At 49.0% G+C, this 18,811-nt stretch overlaps 1 protein-coding gene across 1 annotated transcript in view; it reads right to left on the reverse strand.

The window, feature by feature from the left end:
- Nucleotides 1–18,811, reverse strand: part of LOC138511122 (zinc finger protein 84-like) — a 142,040-nt gene that overhangs the window by 7,931 nt on the left and 115,298 nt on the right. The gene's annotated exons all lie outside the window — the stretch shown is intronic.

The raw sequence follows: 18,811 nt of genomic DNA on the forward strand, positions 1-18,811 counted from the left end.
TATTGGTCATGGCTGGTGTGGTCAGCTGACTGGCACTACGGTACACAGACAAGATGGAAGGAAAGCTTGAATGCTGTGTGCTAAAGACAATGGGCCTTATTACGACCCTGGTGGCCGCGGTATGAACGGTGCCGGTAAGGTACCAGCACCGTTCATACCGGGCCGCCACATTATGAGTTTGCTCGCGGGTAGCGGTATGGCCAGACGTGCATACCGCCACCCGCGAGCAGACCAGGATGCTAACAACAGACACGCCATTAATGAGTCCGTTGTTAGCATCCTTCCCATTCCCATTGAGCCCTATGGGGGCTCAAATGGGACTGGGGACGTACCGGGTCCGGGTCCCGAAAATGGGAAATACGGGGCCCGCAAAAGTCAGAATGGGCTGGTAATTCCCTTTTTTTGGTACCCGGACATGAGTTTGGAGGTAGCCATACCATGGCTACCTGCAAACTCGTAATGAGGCCCAATGTGCCTCATTACAAGTTTGGCAGTAGCCTTGCCGGTAAAACCGGCAGGCTGCCACCAAACTTGTAATATTTTCCGGCGGCCAGGAATGGGCAATTACCGGGTCAGTCCGACCTTGGCGGACCCGGTAATCACCCATTCTCAGGCACCGGAAAATGTTCTTCCCCATTCGAGCCCCATAGGGCTCAATGGGAATGGGGAAGCCGGATGCACCAGCACCATTAATAACGGTGCCAGTGTATCCGTCGAGTTGTGTCTTTTGTCCCCCCTCCCACTCCAAGGCCCAGTGTTGTGTCCTTTCGTCCCCCCACCCCCTCTGATGCTCCATGTTGTGTCCTTCGCCCCCCCCATCCCCCTCCGATGCAGTGAAGTGTGTCCTTTTGTCCAACCACCCCCTCCTATGCCCTGTGTTATGTCCTCTCATCTCCCCACCCCCTCCGATGCCCCTTGTTGTGTCCTCTCATCCCCCCTCACCCTCCAATGCCCCGTGTTGTCTCCTCTCGTCCCCCACCCCCTATGATGCCCCGTGTTGTGTCCTCTCGTCCCCCCAATGCCCTGTGTTGTGCCCTTCACCCCACAACCCCCTCTGATGCCATGTTGTTTCTTTCGTCCCCCACTCCCTCCTATGCCCCGTGTTGTGTCCTCTCATCCACCCACCCCCTCCGATGCCCCTTGTTGTGTCCTCTCATCCCCCCAACCCGATGCCCTGGTTTTGTCCTCTCATCCCCCTGATGCCCTGTGTTGTGTCCTTTCACCCCCATCACTCCTATGCCCTGTGTTGTGTCCTCTCATCCACCCACCCCCTCTAATGCCCCTTGTTGTGTCTTCTCGTCCCCCCACCCCCTCCGATGCCCTGTGTTGTGTCCTCTCATCCACCCTCCCCCTCCTATGCCCCTGTTGTGTACTTTCATCCCTCTGTTGCCCCTGGTGTGTCCTTTCACCCCCCCATCACTCCTATGCCCTGTGTTGTGTCCTCGCGTCCACCCACCCCCTCTGATGCCTCTTGTTGTGTCCTTTCGTCCCCCCTACCCCTCCGATGCCCCGGTTGTGTCCTCTGTCCTCTCATCCCCCACCCATTTCCGTATACTGAAAGTGCCAACCTCCCTTCCCCTGTGTGACAGAAAGTGCCCCCTCCCACTTCCCTGCACCCCAACTGTTTTCTCTAGCCCCCTGCGATTGTCTTGGTTGTCCCTGTTTCTCTTATCCTTTTCCCTCCTCATGTTAAAGGCTGGCAATATCCCAATTGCCATCAGGCATAGTAATCATAGCCGCCAGTCTTTTACAGCCACTTTCCCCTCCTCCTACCCTCCGACCCCTCACACTCTTCCACCTCCTCCTGTCTTGCAGCCACTTTTCCCCTCATAGCACTTACTCCTATCATTTGTCCCATTACCTTCGATAGCAGCTCATCTACCCCCCCCATCCCTGCTTGTCCTCTCCTCCCACTCCCGCCCGACTCCTTCAACTGTGGTCTGACCTTCCGGGATAGTCTCTTGTTTGTTTCCTCTCCTCCTCACTCTCTCCACTCCCCCCTCCTACGCCTCCTCTTGTTCCTCATGCAGTAGTAATGTTACTGCTTGTTTGGTCTCCTTCTTCCGTTCCCTTTTCGCTCCCTAAGTGTTCTATACACTTGCCGTATCAGGTTTGTCGTCAGGCTGATTATGATAGTTGTATTTTTTCACATTCTAATTTGTTTCAAGGACCTGTAAGAATGTAATTGTATTTTCCCCCATGTTCCCTCCCTCCTTGAAGCACTTTGAAACACATTGGGCCTCATTACGAGTCCGGCGGTAACCGTGCCGGAAATTCCGGCAGGTTACCGCCGGACTCGTATTACCATTCCGCCTCCGTGATTGCCAGAATCACTGGGGAATTAGAACGCCGGTGACCCGGTAATTCCAGAGGCAGAATTCTGTTAAATCCCCATTCCCATGGGACTCCATGGGAATGGGGAAGTGGAAACACCGGCACCATGCTGTAATGGTGCCAGTGTTTCCATGTCCGCCTGCAGGCGGGTGGTGTTAAAACCGCCAGGTCAGACCTGGCGTGAGTGCCACCTCCACCTGTAGGACTCTTAATCAGCTGGTCCGGAAAGAATGGTGGTGGCGGATTTACCACCACCTTTCTTTCCGGACCGGCTGACTCGTAATGAGGCCCATTGTGTATAGGCGCTATACAAATAATCAATCAATAGAAAGCAGGTTAAAAAAAATAAAAGGATATGAAAAATAAGCGAATATATAAAAGAGCATTAACCAATTTCATCCGAACATTAAATCTACAGCTTGTTCAAGAAGGAGAAGTTAACAAACAAACTCACCAGAGATGCGACAGAGTGACTGAGCCCCGCGAGGGAGCCCGAACAAATCAAGAGGGGTTTTAGGGGCTTTTCCCCCCTTGAATTTATTTCAAATAATCGGTTAAAATGTTGCATTTTAGAGAATACTTCAAAAATAAATGGGTAAAAAGCCAAACAGTTTGCAATTGGCGCTGGGGGGCCCAGTTGACAGGCATGATATTTTGTGCTAGATTATGATAGATGGGCAGTAAAAAGATGCCATCCCTGTACCTTGCGCTCCACAATGCCTCAGAAGGAGAGCTGATTTTGGCAGGAGGGTAGGGGGATTGCCCTTGTTGCACAGCCCACAACCCTCCTTCCCATTCTGCCCCCCACTCGCCAGCTGGGGAGTTGAACTGTCAAAATGAAACAGTGTTTCCCTTTGACAGTTCAGCCATCCCAGGAGCCAGCCCAGGAGCACTCCCTCAGCTGAGGCAGCCGAGGGAGTGCTCAGTGTTTCACTGGGCTGGCTCCTCCATATGGGTGAGGGGGCCACTGGGTGGATACCCCCTCACCCATTATGGAATGAGCCACCAGACTCGGACTGGCCTATAGGGCAATGCCCGTGCCAGAAATGTAAAATGCTAGTGTGGGCCAGGCAAAATGCGCCACGTTTTTGGCCAACATGGGCCAGTTTGATGAGTTACTTCAGTATGCAGCTAATAGATTTGACGATTGTTGCTGAATAAATATTCTTTAAATATCCCAATTTGCTTACATTTTAACCAAAAACACCCCCTTGGGTACTATTCAAACAGTTTGTGACTAAATGAATGAATATCCATTTGCAACCGCGGGCCACTTTTTCATTGGTGCCTGTTAGGGAGAATTCTCATAAATTGCTAATTTCCCTTACCTTTTGAGACCCCCAGCAACTTTGCTGGATTTCTAGGACTTTAATGTTCACCTGGGAAGAGCGTGAGCCTTTTTTTCCCACTCTCATGTATTTTACTTTTGTGTTCTTTGGATATGGACTTTTAGACAACTCCATAGGCATAATCTTTTTCTTGTGTGTCACACAGCACCTTCAGTGCAGTGGCACAGGGGTGTCTTTCAGACTCCCCAAGGTTTAAATACCTTTTTCTGGGACTGACTACTGTCTCCCAGTGAATGTAAATTTAAATTGACTTTGCTAGTCTTTTTAAAATTGCTAACCGAGCACACACTGCCTTACAGCAGAGTGCTGGAGGGAATACCTAGTGTTCCCTATGCCTAGAAAACTCATGTAGCCCTCAAAAGCTACCCTTTCCTCTCAGAATGGCTGGTGGCAGTGGTATTACCATGATTTCCCGGACCGCAGCCCGTTTAAACGCTCCGGTAGCTGAAATCCACTGGAGCCATGTTTTTCAAGATGGCGTCTGAGCCCCCTCTGTAAAAACAGGTTCCGATCGACTTTTTTCACCATTTCTTTTTGGAAAGGTCCTTCTAGTGTTTGTGTCTGCGCGCCAAACCAGGTTTGGTCCCCTTGTTTGTTTGCCTTTGGCGGGCTACTTTACTGAAGCCCCCCTCTGGCGCCTGAGTGTCTGGGGTGGACAGGATGTGAGGAAGGTGCCCAAAACTCCCTGTGGTTAGTCTCCTAGGAGACCTGAATGCACTCTGGTGTGATTGGCTGGCTGACTGTCCGGCAAGCACAGCCACCCTGCTGGGTGAGTGACAGCTATGCTGGAATGAATGGGAGAAAACTGTTTAAAAGCAGGTCTCTGGGACTTGGAAGGCGGAGTCAACCACTGGAATGAAAGAACTGAAGACGAGCTGAAGGAAGATGACTGCTGCAACTCCTGGACCATTGGTTTGCCCAGTGAAGCCCTGCTGCAGGTCCGAATTGCCTGAAAATCCCTCGACAGAGAAGCCCTTCAAGACGACTTCTTCCCTTGAGCTGGTGGGATCAACCAACTCGCAAGCCACTTGGAAACCATCTCCTTACTGGTCGAATTTTCTTCAGAGTGCTGTTGAAAGCCAGACAGCTAGTGAGAAGGATACCAGATTGTGGTCTTTAAGGCACTCACACCTTAAACCAATGTTTTGCCAAGCTTGTAGATCCGTCCCCGTGCAGTGCAGGAACCTCCCGACGTCCTCCCTCTTGTCCCCACGACTGAGGCTCAGGAACAGCGAGATCTGCATGAACTGCTAGGAACAACTGCCTCAGCTACAGCTTTTCCTCATTCAAAAGGTACTCTGCAAATGCGGTAGAGAAATCCTCTTTGCCGCAGTGAAAGTTTGTGAAACTTTCCCAACTTTGGAGTCTTGTTCGCTCCTAAACCGACCTATACCTCTTTTTCGTGCAAACTACTTCTAAGAACACTGGCAAAGACTTGACCATTTACTACCAGAACTGTGCTATCCTATCCAAGACACTGATACATTGACTTTGGCCCAGGCCTATTGAATTGAACTGCCTCTTGTAGTGAACTGAAACTATTTGCCCTGCCTATGAAAGTAACTGTGTTTGATTCTTATGACCTTTGTCTTTCTACCCCTTTTGAAAGTTACTAAAGTGCCATTTTGCTCCCACTGCTTATTACTAGTGGAATGTTTTCTAACTAACTATGTAAATAAATTAATATTGTTTTTCCAAGAAACCTTGAGTAAGTGTTTGTTTGAACCACTGTGATTGCAAGTCCTTTGTGCAACTCCTTGTACTGCTCACATCCCTCTTGAGATAAGCCTGGCTGCTCAGCCACTGCTACCACATAACTGTGTAGTACAGGCTTGTTCCAAAGGTGAGATTGTGCTTACACCTGTAGTCTTAATTGTGTGTAGTGTTCCCAAAGGGTACTGCATGTAATTCTGCCTAACAGTGCCTGAGACAGTTGTATGCTCCAGTCCGACCATGTGAGCTGCCCCTGCCCATTCCCTCCAATCTAAAAAAAAAAAAAAAAAAAAAAAAAAATTCTTTTTTTTACATTTCATGCTGGGCTCTCACACCTCCCCCACCCCCAGTTTGGAGACCTCTGCTCTAATAGAAGAGTTATAGTCCCTATTTTTTTGTCCTGAATCAATTAATATTTAAGAGGAAGGTTGGAGGAGCTACCTGGGCAGTTTGTGGCTCACAACCAAATCCTGTTGACAGATTACTTTCCCCGGCTCAAACTATCATACACATGAGAGGGCTTGGGAGAAAATAAGTTGGCAGAAAGTCTTTCTCTGATTTTCTCTATTAGTACAGCAGAACGAATGGGTGAACCAAGTCAGGGCATTGTTGTTCAAGATCGTGTCTCAGTACAGTGTGGGGACCAGATTCTGACAGCAGGAGTACCGGAACAGGGTGTGGGGTGACCCAGTGTTGGCATTGGCTGGTAAACAACAATGTACTTGTGTTCACGGACCCGGCACCATCAACCAGGCATGAGGATATGGTCAGGAACGGGCTCCTGGGGCCCCATTTGGGCTTGAGAACAAACACTGGCACCTTCTTGATCGGACAATAATTGTTTGATTTAGAAACACTTTTCCCAGTGGAAGACAATATTGTTTTGAACCCCAGCGCTATTCTACATCTTTTATACAATATCCCCTCACCGAGAATTATTTCCTCAGTTGAAATAGCACGAGTGGAAATTCCCTTTCACAGGCTTGATGTAGCGATGTTGAATATACCATCGCCCCTGGTTCCAAAACGGACTGATATAGACCGATTCATTCAGGCTTCTGGGATATATATGTTGTTGATTAGAATACAGCCTTTCCCCCAAGAGTATCATTGTACTGTGTTAATGGCCCACTATTAAACCTGAGCTGTGTTTTACTTGATTTTAAAAAGCACGGGAGGGGACAGGCGAGAGTGGTGGCTAGATAGCCTAATACATGTTTCTTTTTAACTGTACAACTGATTAAACAGAATACTGTGTCACTATTGGATAGCTCAGCGAGTTAAAAACTCCACTCTGACATGTGCCAGCCTTGCCACATTCATATTTCAGCAGGGCTGATTCACTCCTGTTAGGGAGAATTCTCCGAAATGTGCTAATTCCCTTCTAACTTTAGAGACCCCCAGAACTTTTGATGGACTTTAGGACTTTTAATTTTTAACCTGAGCGAGTGAGACATTTTTCTCACTCTCTCATCTGTTTTTCTGTGATTTGGACTCTGTGTTTCTTTGGAATTTGGAGTACGACAAACTCCATAGGCATTATATTTTACATTGTGTCACACAGCACCCTCAGTCCAATGACACAGGGAAGTCTCTTAGATTTCCCAAGGTTTAAATACCTTCTCTTGGTGAAACTGTTTCCAAGAGCAGTGAAGTGAAATTGACTTTACTTCCATCTGGTAACTTTCTAGACCCAGCACACACTATCTTACCATAGGGTGCTGGAGGGTTTACTTAGTATCCCCTTTGTCTAGTTTCTCATGTAACATGTTTATGTTACCCTTTCTACAATTATTGGCTGGTGGCAGTGGGTACTTTTTACTACCATTGTGTGTTTTCATCGCGTGCTGCGTTCGCAGCTGTAGTAAGGCACCCATATTGTCAAAAGGGCCCTGGTCGTCTTTTTTACATCATTTCTTTGTGAAAAGGTCCTTCTTAAGATTTACTCTGCGCGCCAAACCAGGTTTGGTCCCATTGTTCATTTTGTCTTTGGCGTGTTTCATGAGTGAAGCCCACCTCTGGCTCCAGAGTATCTCGGTGGGGGCAGGAAGCGAGGGAGGTGCCGAAACTCCCTGTGCCTAATCCCCTTGGTTACAGGAATGCACCCAAAGCTGATTGGCTGGCTGGCTGTCCTTGGAGGACAGACACCCTGCTATGTGAGTGACAGCTGCGAATGAATGGGAGAAACCTGCATAAAAGGCAAGGCATTTTGCTTGGAAGGCAGAGCCGACCACAGGACGAAGGAATCCGAAGAAGAACTTGGAAGAGGCGCCTGCTGCAACTCCTGGACTGTTGGTTTGCCTGGTGAAGCCGTGCTGCTGTGCTGAAGCTCCGAATTCACCACGACTAGAGAAGAACTGCAAAGAAGGACTTCTCACCTTGGGTTGGTGGGACCAATAGACCCCAAGACAAGCTCATCTGGAAATCCTCTCGGAGCTGCCTGTACTTCCATTGCTGCTGCAAGAACCAAAGTGCCAGGCAGAGGAACACCAGAATCGAGTGAGTCTTTAAGTCGGACGTATGCACGTACATTATAGGATTGGCTGGTGTGCATGCTGCTATACTGCACCGCTGTAAATCAGAGACAGTAGCTAATCTTGCTGGACAGCTTGCTTATCTCCACAGTGTTCCTGCATGTACATTACAGGATTGACTGGTGTGCATGTGTGCATGCTGCTATGCAGTGCTGCTGTTAATCAGAGGCAGTGGCTAATCTTGCTGGACAGCTTGCTGTTCTCCCCAGTGTTCCTGCTTGTACATTAAAGGATTGGCTGGTGTGCATGCTGCTATGCAGTGCTGCTGTTAATCAGAGGCAGTGGATAATCTTGCGGGACAGCTTGCTGATCTCCCCAGTGTCCCTGCATGTACATTAACGGATTGGCAGGTGTGCATGGGTGCATGCTGCTATGCTGCACTGATGTTAATCAGAGGCAGTAGCTAATCTTGCTGAACAGCTTGCTTATCTCCCCAGTGTACCTGCATGTACATTACAGGATCGGCAGGTGTGCATGCTGCTATGCTGCGCTGCTGCTAATCAGAGGCAGTGGCTGATCTTGCTGGACAGCTTGCTGATCTCCCCATTGTTCCTGCATGTACATTAACGGATTGGCAGGTGTGCATGTGTGCATGCTGCTATGCTGCACTGATGTTAATCAGAGGCCGTGGCTAATCTTGCTGGACAGCTTGCTGATCTCCCCAGTGTTCCTGCATGTACATTACAGGATTGGCTGGTGTGCATGGTTGCATGCTGCTATGCTGTGCTGCTGTTAATCAGAGGCAGTGCCTAATCTTGCTGGCTGCTTGCTTATCTCCCCAGTGTACCTGCATGTACATTAAAGGATTGGCTGGTGTGCATGGGTGCATGCTGCTATGCTGCACTGCTGTTAATCAGAGACAGTGGCTAATCTTGCTGGACAGCTTGCTTATCTCCCCAGTGCCCTGCATGTACATTAAAGGATTGGCTGGTGTGCAGGCTGCTATGCAGTGCTGCTGTTAATCAGAGGCAGTGGTTAATCTTGCTGGACAGCTTGCTGATCTTCCCAGTGTTCCTGCATGTACATTACAGGATTGGCTGGAGTGCATGTGTACATGTTGCTATGCTATGCTGTGCTGCTGTTAATCAGAGGCAGTAGCTAATCTTGCTGTACAGCTTGCTTATCTTCCCAGTGTTCCTGCATGTGCATTAAAGGATTGGCTGGTGTGCATGGGTGCATACTGCTATGCTGCACTGCTATTAATCAAAAGCAGTGGCTAATCTTGCTGGACAGCTTGCTGTTCTCCCCAGTGTTCCTGCATGTACATTACAGGATTGGCTGGTGTGCATGCTGCTATGCAGTGCTGCTGTTAATCAGAGGCAGTGGCTAATCTTGCTGGACAGCTTGCTTATCTCCCCAGTGTTCCTGCATGTACATTACAGGATTGGCAGGTGTGCATGTGTGCATGCTGCTATGCTGTGCTGCTGTTAATCAGAGGCAGTGGCTAATCTTGCTGGACAGCTTGCTGATCTCCCCAGTGTTCCTGCATGTACATTACAGGATTGGCCGGTGAGCATGGGTGCATTTTTACATGCTGCACTGTTGTTAATCAGAGGCAGTGGCTAATCTTGCTGGGCTGCTTTTTTATCTCCCCAGTGTTCCTGCATGTGCATTACAGGATTGGCTGGTGTGCATGTGTGCATGCTGCCATGCAGTGCTGCTGTTAATCAGAGGCAGTGGCTAATCTTGCTGGACAGCTTGCTTATCTCCCCAGTGTTCCTGCATGTACATTACAGGATTGGCAGGTGTGCATGTGTGCATGCTGCTATGCTGTGCTGCTGTTAATCAGAGGCAGTGGCTAATCTTGCTGGACAGCTTGCTTATCTCCCCAGTGTTCCTGCATGTACATTACAGGATTGGCCGGTGAGCATGGGTGCATTTTTACATGCTGCACTGTTGTTAATCAGAGGCAGTGGCTAATCTTGCTGGACAGCTTGCTGATCTCCCCAGTGTTCCTGCATATACACTACAGGATTGGCAGGTGTGCATGCTGCTATGCTGCACTGCTGTAAATCAGAGACAGTGGATAATCTTGCTGTACTGCTTGCTGATCTCCCTAGTGTTCCTGCATGTACATTACAGGATTGGCTGGTGTGCATGGGTGCATGCTGCTATGCTGCACAGCTGTTAATCAGAGACAGTGGATAATCTTGCTGTACTGCTTGCTGATCTCCCCAGTGTTCCTGCATGTATATTACAGGATTGGCTGGTGTGCATGTGTGCATGCAGCTATGCAGTGCTGCTGTTAATCAGAGGCAGTGGCTAATCTTGCTGGACAGCTTGCTTATCTCCCCAGTGTACCTGCATGTACATTACAGGATTGGCTGGTGTGCATGTGTAAATGCTGCTATGCTGTGCTGCTGTTAATCAGAGGCAGTGGCTAATCTTGCTGGGCAGCTTGCTGATCTTCCCAGTGTTCCTGCATGTACATTACAGGATTGGCTGGTGTGCATGTGTGCATGCTGCTATGCTGCTGTTGATCAGAGGCAGTGGCTAATCTTGCTGGACAGCTTGCTTATCTCCCCATTGTACCTGCATGTACATTACAGGATCGGCAGGTGTGCATGCTGCTATGCTGCGCTGCTGTTAATCAGAGGCAGTGGCTGATCTTGCTGGACAGCTTGCTGATCTCCCCATTGTTCCTGCATGTACATTAATGGATTGGCAGGTGTGCATGTGTGCATGCTGCTATGCTGCACTGATGTTAATCAGAGGCCGTGGCTAATCTTGCTGGACAGCTTGCTGATCTCCCCAGTGTTCCTGCATGTACATTACAGGATTGGCTGGTGTGCACGGTTGAATGCTGCTATGCTGTGCGGCTGTTAATCAGAGGCAGTGGCTAATCTTGCTGGCTGCTTGCTTATCTCCCCAGTGTACCTGCATGTACATTAAAGGATTGGCTGGTGTGCATGCTGCTATTAATCAGAGGCAGTAGCTAATCCTGCTGTACAGCTTGCTTATCTTCCCAGTGTTCCTGCATGTGCATTAAAGGATTGGCTGGTGTGCATGGGTGCATGCTGCGATGCTGTTAATCAGAGGCAGTGGCTAATCTTGCTGGACAGCTTGCTTATCTCCCCAGTGTTCCTGCATGTACATTAAGGATTGGGATATGTGCATGGTTTCATGCTGCTATGCTGCACTGCTGTTAATCAGAGACAGTGGCTAATCTTGCTGGACAGCTTGCTTTTCTCCCCAGTGTTCCTGCAAGTACATTAAAGGATTGGCTGGTGTGCAGGCTACTATGCAGTGCTGCTGTTAATCAGAGGCAGTGGCTAATCTTGCTGGACAGCTTGCTGATCTTCCCAGTGTTCCTGCATGTACATTACAGGATTGGCTGGAGTGCATGTGTACATGCTGCTATGCTGTGCTGCTGTTAATCAGAGGCAGTAGCTAATCTTGCTGTACAGCTTGCTTATCTTCCCAGTGTTCCTGCATGTACATTAAAGGATTGGCTGGTGTGCATGCTGCTATGCAGTGCTGCTGTTAATCAGAGACAGTGGCTAATCTTGCTGGACAGCTTGCTTTTCTCCCCAGTGTTCTTGCATGTGCATTACAGGATTGGCTGGTGTGCATGTGTGCATGCTGCCATGCAGTGCTGCTGTTAATCAGAGGCAGTGGCTAATCTTGCTGGACAGCTTGCTTATCTCCCCAGTGTTCCTGCATGTACATTAAGGATTGGGATATGTGCATGGTTGCATGCTGCTATGCTGCACTGCTGTTAATCAGAGGCAGTGGCTAATATTGCTGGACAGCTTGCTGATCTTACCAGTGTTCCTGCATGTGCATTAAAGGATTGGCTAGTGTGCATGGGAGCGTGCTGCTATGCTGCACTGCTGTAAATCAGAGGCAGTGGCTAATCTTGCTGTACTGCTTGCTGATCTCCCCAGTGTTCCTGCATGCACATTACAGGATTGGCTGGTGTGCATGTGTACATGCTGCTATGCTGTGCTGCTGTTAATCAGAGGCAGTAGCTAATCTTGCTGTACAGCTTGCTTATCTTCCCAGTGTTCCTGCATGTACATTACGGGATTGGCTGGTGTGCATGTGTACATGCTGCTATGCTGTGCTGCTGTTAATCAGAGGCAGTAGCTAATCTTGCTGTACAGCTTGCTTATCTTCCCAGTGTTCCTGCATGTACATTAAAGGATTGGCTGGTGTGCACGGGAGCATGCTGCTATGCTGTGCTGCTGTTAATCAGAGGCAGTGGCTAATCTTGCTGGACAGCTTGCTGATCTACCCAGTGTTCCTGCATGTACATTACATGATTGGCTGGTGTGCATGCTGCTATGCAGTGCTGCTGTTAATTAGAGGCAGTGGCAAATCGTGCAGGACAGCTTGCTTATCTTTCCAGTGTTCCTGCATGTACATTACAGGATTGGCTGGTGTGCATGGGTGCATACTGCTATGCTGCACTGCTGTTAATCAGAGACAGTGGCTAATCTTGCTGGTCAGCTTGCTTATCTCCCCAGTGTTCCTGCATGTACATTACAGGATTGGCTGGTGTGCATGTGTACATGCTGCTATGCTGCGCTGCTGTTAATCAGAGGCGGTGGCTAATCGTGCTGGTCATCTTGCTTATCTTTCCAGTGTTCCTGCATGTACATTAAGGATTGGCTGGTGTGCATGCTGCTATGCAGTGCTGCTGTTAATCAGAGGCAGTAGCTAATCTTGCTGGACAGCTTGCTCATCTCCCCAGTGTTCCTGCATGTACATTAAGGATTGGCTGGTGTGCATGCTGCTATGCAGTGCTGCTGTTAATCAGAGGCAGTGGCTAATCTTGCTGGACTGCTTGCTTATCTCCACAGTGTTCCTGCATGTACATTAAGGATAGGGATATGTGCATGTGTGCATGCTGTGCAGCTGTTAATCAGAGACAGTGGCTAATCTTGCTGAACAGCTTGCTTATCTTCCCAGTGTTCCTGCATGTGCATTAAAGGATTGGCTGGTGTGCATGGGTGAATGCTGCTATGCTGCGCTGCTGTTAATCAGAGACAGTAGCTAATCTTGCTGGACAGCTTGCTGATCTTCCAAGTGTTCCTGCATGTACATTACAGGATTGGCTGGTGTGCATGTGTGCATGCTGTTATGCAGTGCTGCCGTTAATCAGAGGCAGTTGCTAATCGTGCAGGACAGCTTGCTGATCTCCCCAGTGTTCCTGCATGTACATTACGGATTGGCTGGTGTGCATGGGTGCATGCTGCTATGCTGCACTGCTGATAATCAGAGGCTGTGGACAATCTTGCTGGACAGCTTGCTTATCTCCCCAGTGTACCTGCATGTCGATTAAAGGATTGGCTGATGTGCATGCTGCTATGCAGTGCTGCTGTTAATCAGAGGCAGTGGCTAATCGTGCAGGACAGCTTGCTTATCTTTCCAGTGTTCCTGCATGTACATTACAGGATTGGCAGGTGTGCATGCTGCTATGCAGTGCTGCTGTTAATCAGAGGCAGTGGCTAATCTTGCTGGACAGCTTGCTGATCTTCCCAGTGTTCCTGCATGTACATTATAGGATTGGCATGTGTGCATGCTGCTATGCTGCACTGCTGTTAATCAGAGGCAGTTGCTAATCGTGCAGGACAGCTTGCTTATCTTTCCAGTGTTCCTGCATGTACATTACAGGATTGGCTGGTATGCATGCTGCTATGCAGTGCTGCTGTTAATCAGAGGCAGTAGCTAATCTTGCTGGACAGCTTGCTTATCTCCCCAGTGTTCCTGCATGTACATTAAGGATTGTCTGGTGTGCATGTGTACATGCTGCTATGATGTGCTGCTGTTAATCAGAGGCAGTGGCTAATCTTGCTGGACAGCTTGCTGATCTTCCCAGTGTTCCTGCATGTACATTACGGAATTGGCTGGTGTGCATGTGTGCATGCTGCCATGCAGTGCTGCTGTTAATCAGAGGCAGTGGCTAATCTTGCTGGACTGCTTGCTTATCTACACAGTGTTCCTGCATGTACAGTAAGGATAGGGATGTGTGCATGTGTGCATGCTGTGCAGCTGTTAATCAGAGACAGTGGCTAATCTTGCTGAACAGCTTGCTTATCTTCCCAGTATTCCTGCATGTGCATTAAAGGATTGGCTGGTGTGCATGGGTGCATACTGCTATGCTGCACTGCTGTTAATCAGAGACAGTGGCTAATCTTGCCGGTCAGCTTGCTTATCTCCCCAGTGTTCCTGCATGTACATTACAGGATTGGCTGGTGTGCATGCTGCTATGCAGTGCTGCTGTTAATCAGAGGCAGTAGCTAATCTTGCTGGACAGCTTGCTTATCTCCCCAGTGTTCCTGCATGTACATTAAGGATTGGCTGGTGTGCATGCTGCTATGCAGTGCTGCTGTTAATCAGAGGCAGTGGCTAATCTTGCTGGACTGCTTGCTTATCTCCACAGTGTTCCTGCATGTACATTAAGGATAGGGATATGTGCATGTGTGCATGTTGTGCAGCTGTTAATCAGAGGCAGTAGCTAATCTTGCTGGACAGCTTGCTTATCTTCCCAGTGTTCCTGCATGTGCATTAAAGGATTGGGTGGTGTGCATGGGTGAATGCTGCTATGCTGCGCTGCTGTTAATCAGAGGCAGTGGATAATCTTGCTGAACAGCTTGCTTATCTTCCAAGTGTTCCTGCATGTACATTACAGGATTGGCTGGTGTGCATGTGTGCATGCTGTTATGCAGTGCTGCCGTTAATCAGAGGCAGTGGATAATCTTGCTAGACAGCTTGCTGATCTACCCAGTGTTCCTGCATGTACATTACAGGATTGGCTGGTGTGCATGCTGCCATGCAGCACTGCTGTTAATCAGAGGCAGTGGCTAATCGTGCAGGACAGCTTGGTTATCTTTCCAGTATTCCTGCATGTACATTACAGGATTGGCTGGTGTGCATGCTGCTATGCAGTGCTGCTGTTAATCAGAGGCAGTGGCTAATCTTGCTGGACAGATTGCTTGTCTACCCAGTGTTCCTGCATGTACATTACAGGATTGGCTGGTGTGCATGCTGCCATGCAGCACTGCTGTTAATCAGAGACAGTGGCTAATCTTGCTAGACAGCTTGCTGATCTACCCAGTGTTCCTGCATGTACATTACAGGATTGGCTGGTGTGCATGCTGCCATGCAGCACTGCTGTTAATCAGAGGCAGTGGCTAATCGTGCAGGACAGCTTGGTTATCTTTCCAGTGTTCCTGCATGTACATTACAGGATTGGCTGGTGTGCATGCTGCTATGCAGTGCTGCTGTTAATCAGAGGCAGTGGCTAATCTTGCTGGTCAGATTGCTGGTCTTCCCATTATTCCTGCATGCCCATTACAGGATTGGCTGGTGTGTATGTGTACATGCTGCTATGCTGTGCTGCTATTAATCAGAGGCAGTAGCTAATCTTGCTGTATAGCTTGCTGATCTCCCCAGTGTTCCTGCATGTACATTAATGATTGGCTGGTGTGCATGCTGCTATGCAGTACTGCTGTTAATCAGAGGCAGTGGCTAATCTTGCTGGACAGCTTGCTTATCTCCCCAGTGTTCCTGCATGTACATTAAGGATTGGCTGGTGTGCATGCTGATATGCAGTGCTGCTGTTAATCAGAGGCAGTGGCTAATCTTGCTGGACTGCTTGCTTATCTCCACAGTGTTCCTGCATGTACATTAAGGATTGGCCGGTGTGCATGCTGATATGCAGTGCTGCTGTTAATCAGAGGCAGTGGCTAATCTTGCTGGACAGCTTGCTTATCTCCCCAGTGTTCCTGCATGTCCATTAACGATTGGCTGGTGTGCATGTGTACATGCTGTGCAGCTGTTAATCAGAGACAGTGGCTAATCTTGCTGGGCTGCTTGCTTATCTCCCAAGTAGTCCTGCATGTACATTACAGGATTGGCTGGTGTGTATGTGTACATGCTGCTATGCTGTGCTGCTATTAATCAGAGGCAGTAGCTAATCTTGCTGTATAGCTTGCTGATCTCCCCAGTGTTCCTGCATGTACATTAATGATTGGCTGGTGTGCATGCTGCTATGCAGTACTGCTGTTAATCAGAGGCAGTGGCTAATCTTGCTGGACAGCTTGCTTATCTCCCCAGTGTTCCTGCATGTACATTAAGGATTGGCTGGTGTGCATGCTGATATGCAGTGCTGCTGTTAATCAGAGGCAGTGGCTAATCTTGCTGGACAGCTTGCTTATCTTCCCAGAGTTCCTGCAGGTACATTAAAGGATTGGCAGGTGTGCATGTTGCTATGGTGCACTGCTGTTAATCAGAGGCAGTGGCTAATCTTGCTGGAAAGCTTGCTTATCTCCCCAGTGTACCTGCACGTACCTTACAGGATTGGCAGGAGTGCATGTGTACATGCTCCTATGCTGCACTGCTGTTAATCAGAGGCAGTGGCTAATCTTGCTGGACAGCTTGCTTATCTCCCCAGTGTTCCTGCATGCACATTACAGGATTGGGATATGTGCATGTGTGCATGCTGTGCAGCTGTTAATCAGAGACAGTGGCTAATCTTGCTGGACAGCTTGCTCATCTCCCCAGTAGTCCTGCATGTACATTACAGGATTGGCTGGTGTGCATGCTGCTGTGCAGTGCTGCTGTTAATCAGAGGCAGTGGCTAATCTTGCTGGACAGCTTGCTTATCTTCCCAGTGTTCCTGCATGCACATTAAAGGATTGGCAGGTGTGCATGCTGCTATGCAGTGCTGCTGTTAATCAGAGGCAGTGGCTAATCTTGCTGAAGAGCTTGTTGGTCTTCCCATTGTTCCTGCATGTCCATTACAGGATTGGCTGGTGTGTATGTGTATATGCTGCTATGCTGTGCTGCTATTAATCAGAGGCAGTGGCTAATCTTGCTGGACAGCTTGCTTATCTCCCCAGTGTTCCTGCATGTACATTAAGGATTGGCTGGTGTGCATGCGGCTATGCAGTGCTGCTGTTAATCAGAGGCAGTGGCTAATCTTGCTGGACTGCTTGCTTATCTCCACAGTGTTCCTGCATGTACATTAAGGATTGGGATATGTGCATGTGTGCATGCAGTGCTGCTGTTAATCAGAGGCAGTGGATAATCTTGCTGGACAGCTTGCTTATCTTCCCAGTGTTCCTGCATGTACATTATAGGATTGGCATGTGTGCATGCTGCTATGCAGTGCTGCTGTTAATCAGAGGCAGTGGCTAATCTTGCTGGACAGCTTGCTGATCTTCCAAGTGTTCCTGCATGTACATTAAGGATTGGGATATGTGCATGTGTGCATGCTTCTATGCAGTGCTGCTGTTAATCAGAGGCAGTGGCTAATCTTGCTGGACAGCTTGCTGATCTTCCAAGTGTTCCTGCATGTGCATTAAAGGATTGGCTGGTGTGCATGGGTGAATGCTGCTATGCTGTGCTGCTGTTAATCAGAGACAGTAGCTAATCTTGCTGGACAGATTACTGATCTTCCAAGTGTTCCTGCATGTACATTACAGGATTGGCTGGTGTGCATGTGTGCATGCTGTTATGCAGTGCTGCCGTTAATCAGAGGCAGTTGCTAATCGTGCAGGACAGCTTGCTGATCTCCCCAGTGTTCCTGCATGTGCATTACGGATTGGCTGGTGTGCATGGGTGCATGCTGCTATGCTGCACTGCTGTTAATCAGAGGCAGTGGATAATCTTGCTGGACAGCTTGCTTATCTCCCCAGTGTACCTGCATGTACATTAAAGGATTGGCTGATGTGCATGCTGCTATGCAGTGCTGCTGTTAATCAGAGACAGTGGCTAATCTTGCTAGACAGCTTGCTGATCTACCCAGTGTTCCTGCATGTACATTACAGGATTGGCTGGTGTGCATGCTGCTATGCAGTGCTTCTGTTAATCAGAGGCAGTGGCTAATCGTGCAGGACAGCTTGCTTATCTTTCCAGTGTTCCTGCATGTACATTACAGGATTGGCTGGTGTGCATGCTGCTATGCAGTGCTGCTGTTAATCAGAGGCAGTGGCTAATCTTGCTGGACAGATTGCTGGTCTTCCCATTATTCCTGCATGCCCATTACAGGATTGGCTGGTGTGTATGTGTACATGCTGCTATGCTGTGCTGCTATTAATCAGAGGCAGTAGCTAATCTTGCTGTACAGCTTGCTGATCTCCCCAGTGTTCCTGCATGTACATTAAGGATTGGCTGGTGTGCATGCTGCTATGCAGTGCTGCTGTTAATCAGAGGCAGTGGCTAATCTTGCTGGACAGCTTGCTTATCTCCCCAGAGTTCCTGCATGTACATTAAGGATTGGCTGGTGTGCATGCAGGGGGTGGTGTTGCCCTTATCTTCCCTGAGTGGATTCCTGCCACTGTCACTCCTACGCAGAGCTACTCCTCTTTTGAATGTCTTGTCTGCCGACTCTCTCTCTCTCCTAGCCATTCCCTTACCGTGGCTACTATCTATCGGCCACCTGGTCAAATTTCCTCCTTCCTCTCTGAGTGGGCTGACCTCTCCTCCTCACTCCTGTCCTCAACCACTCAACTCCTCTTTCTTGGCGACTTCAACATCCACCTTGATGCCTCCAGTCCCCCCACTGGTCTCTTTCGTGACCTCTGCGACTCTCTCTCACTCTCTATTCTCCCGTCTGGGCCTACTCACTCTGCTGGGCACATTCTTGATGCTCTGATCTCTTCTGACCTTCCCCTCTCCGTCCCTCTCTCCACTCCTCTCTCCTGGAGTGATCACTTTCTCCTATCCTCCCACCTCACCCTCCCTACCCCACAGGCAAAGCCACCCTCTTCACTGCCACCCACCTTCTCGGTCATCCGACCCATGAAGCGTGTGTCAGTTGAGGCTTTCGCTGCTACCTTCTCGCCCCCCCCCTTGCCCCTTCGGCTGACTCCCACCCTGACACAGCCCTCTCCATGCTCCACTCTGCTATATCTGTTACTCTTGATATCC

This window comes from Ambystoma mexicanum, chromosome 6p, assembly GCF_040938575.1.
Source record: "Ambystoma mexicanum isolate Mex_15411 chromosome 6p, UKY_AmexF1_1, whole genome shotgun sequence".
NCBI classification, from domain to species: Eukaryota; Metazoa; Chordata; class Amphibia; order Caudata; family Ambystomatidae; genus Ambystoma; species Ambystoma mexicanum.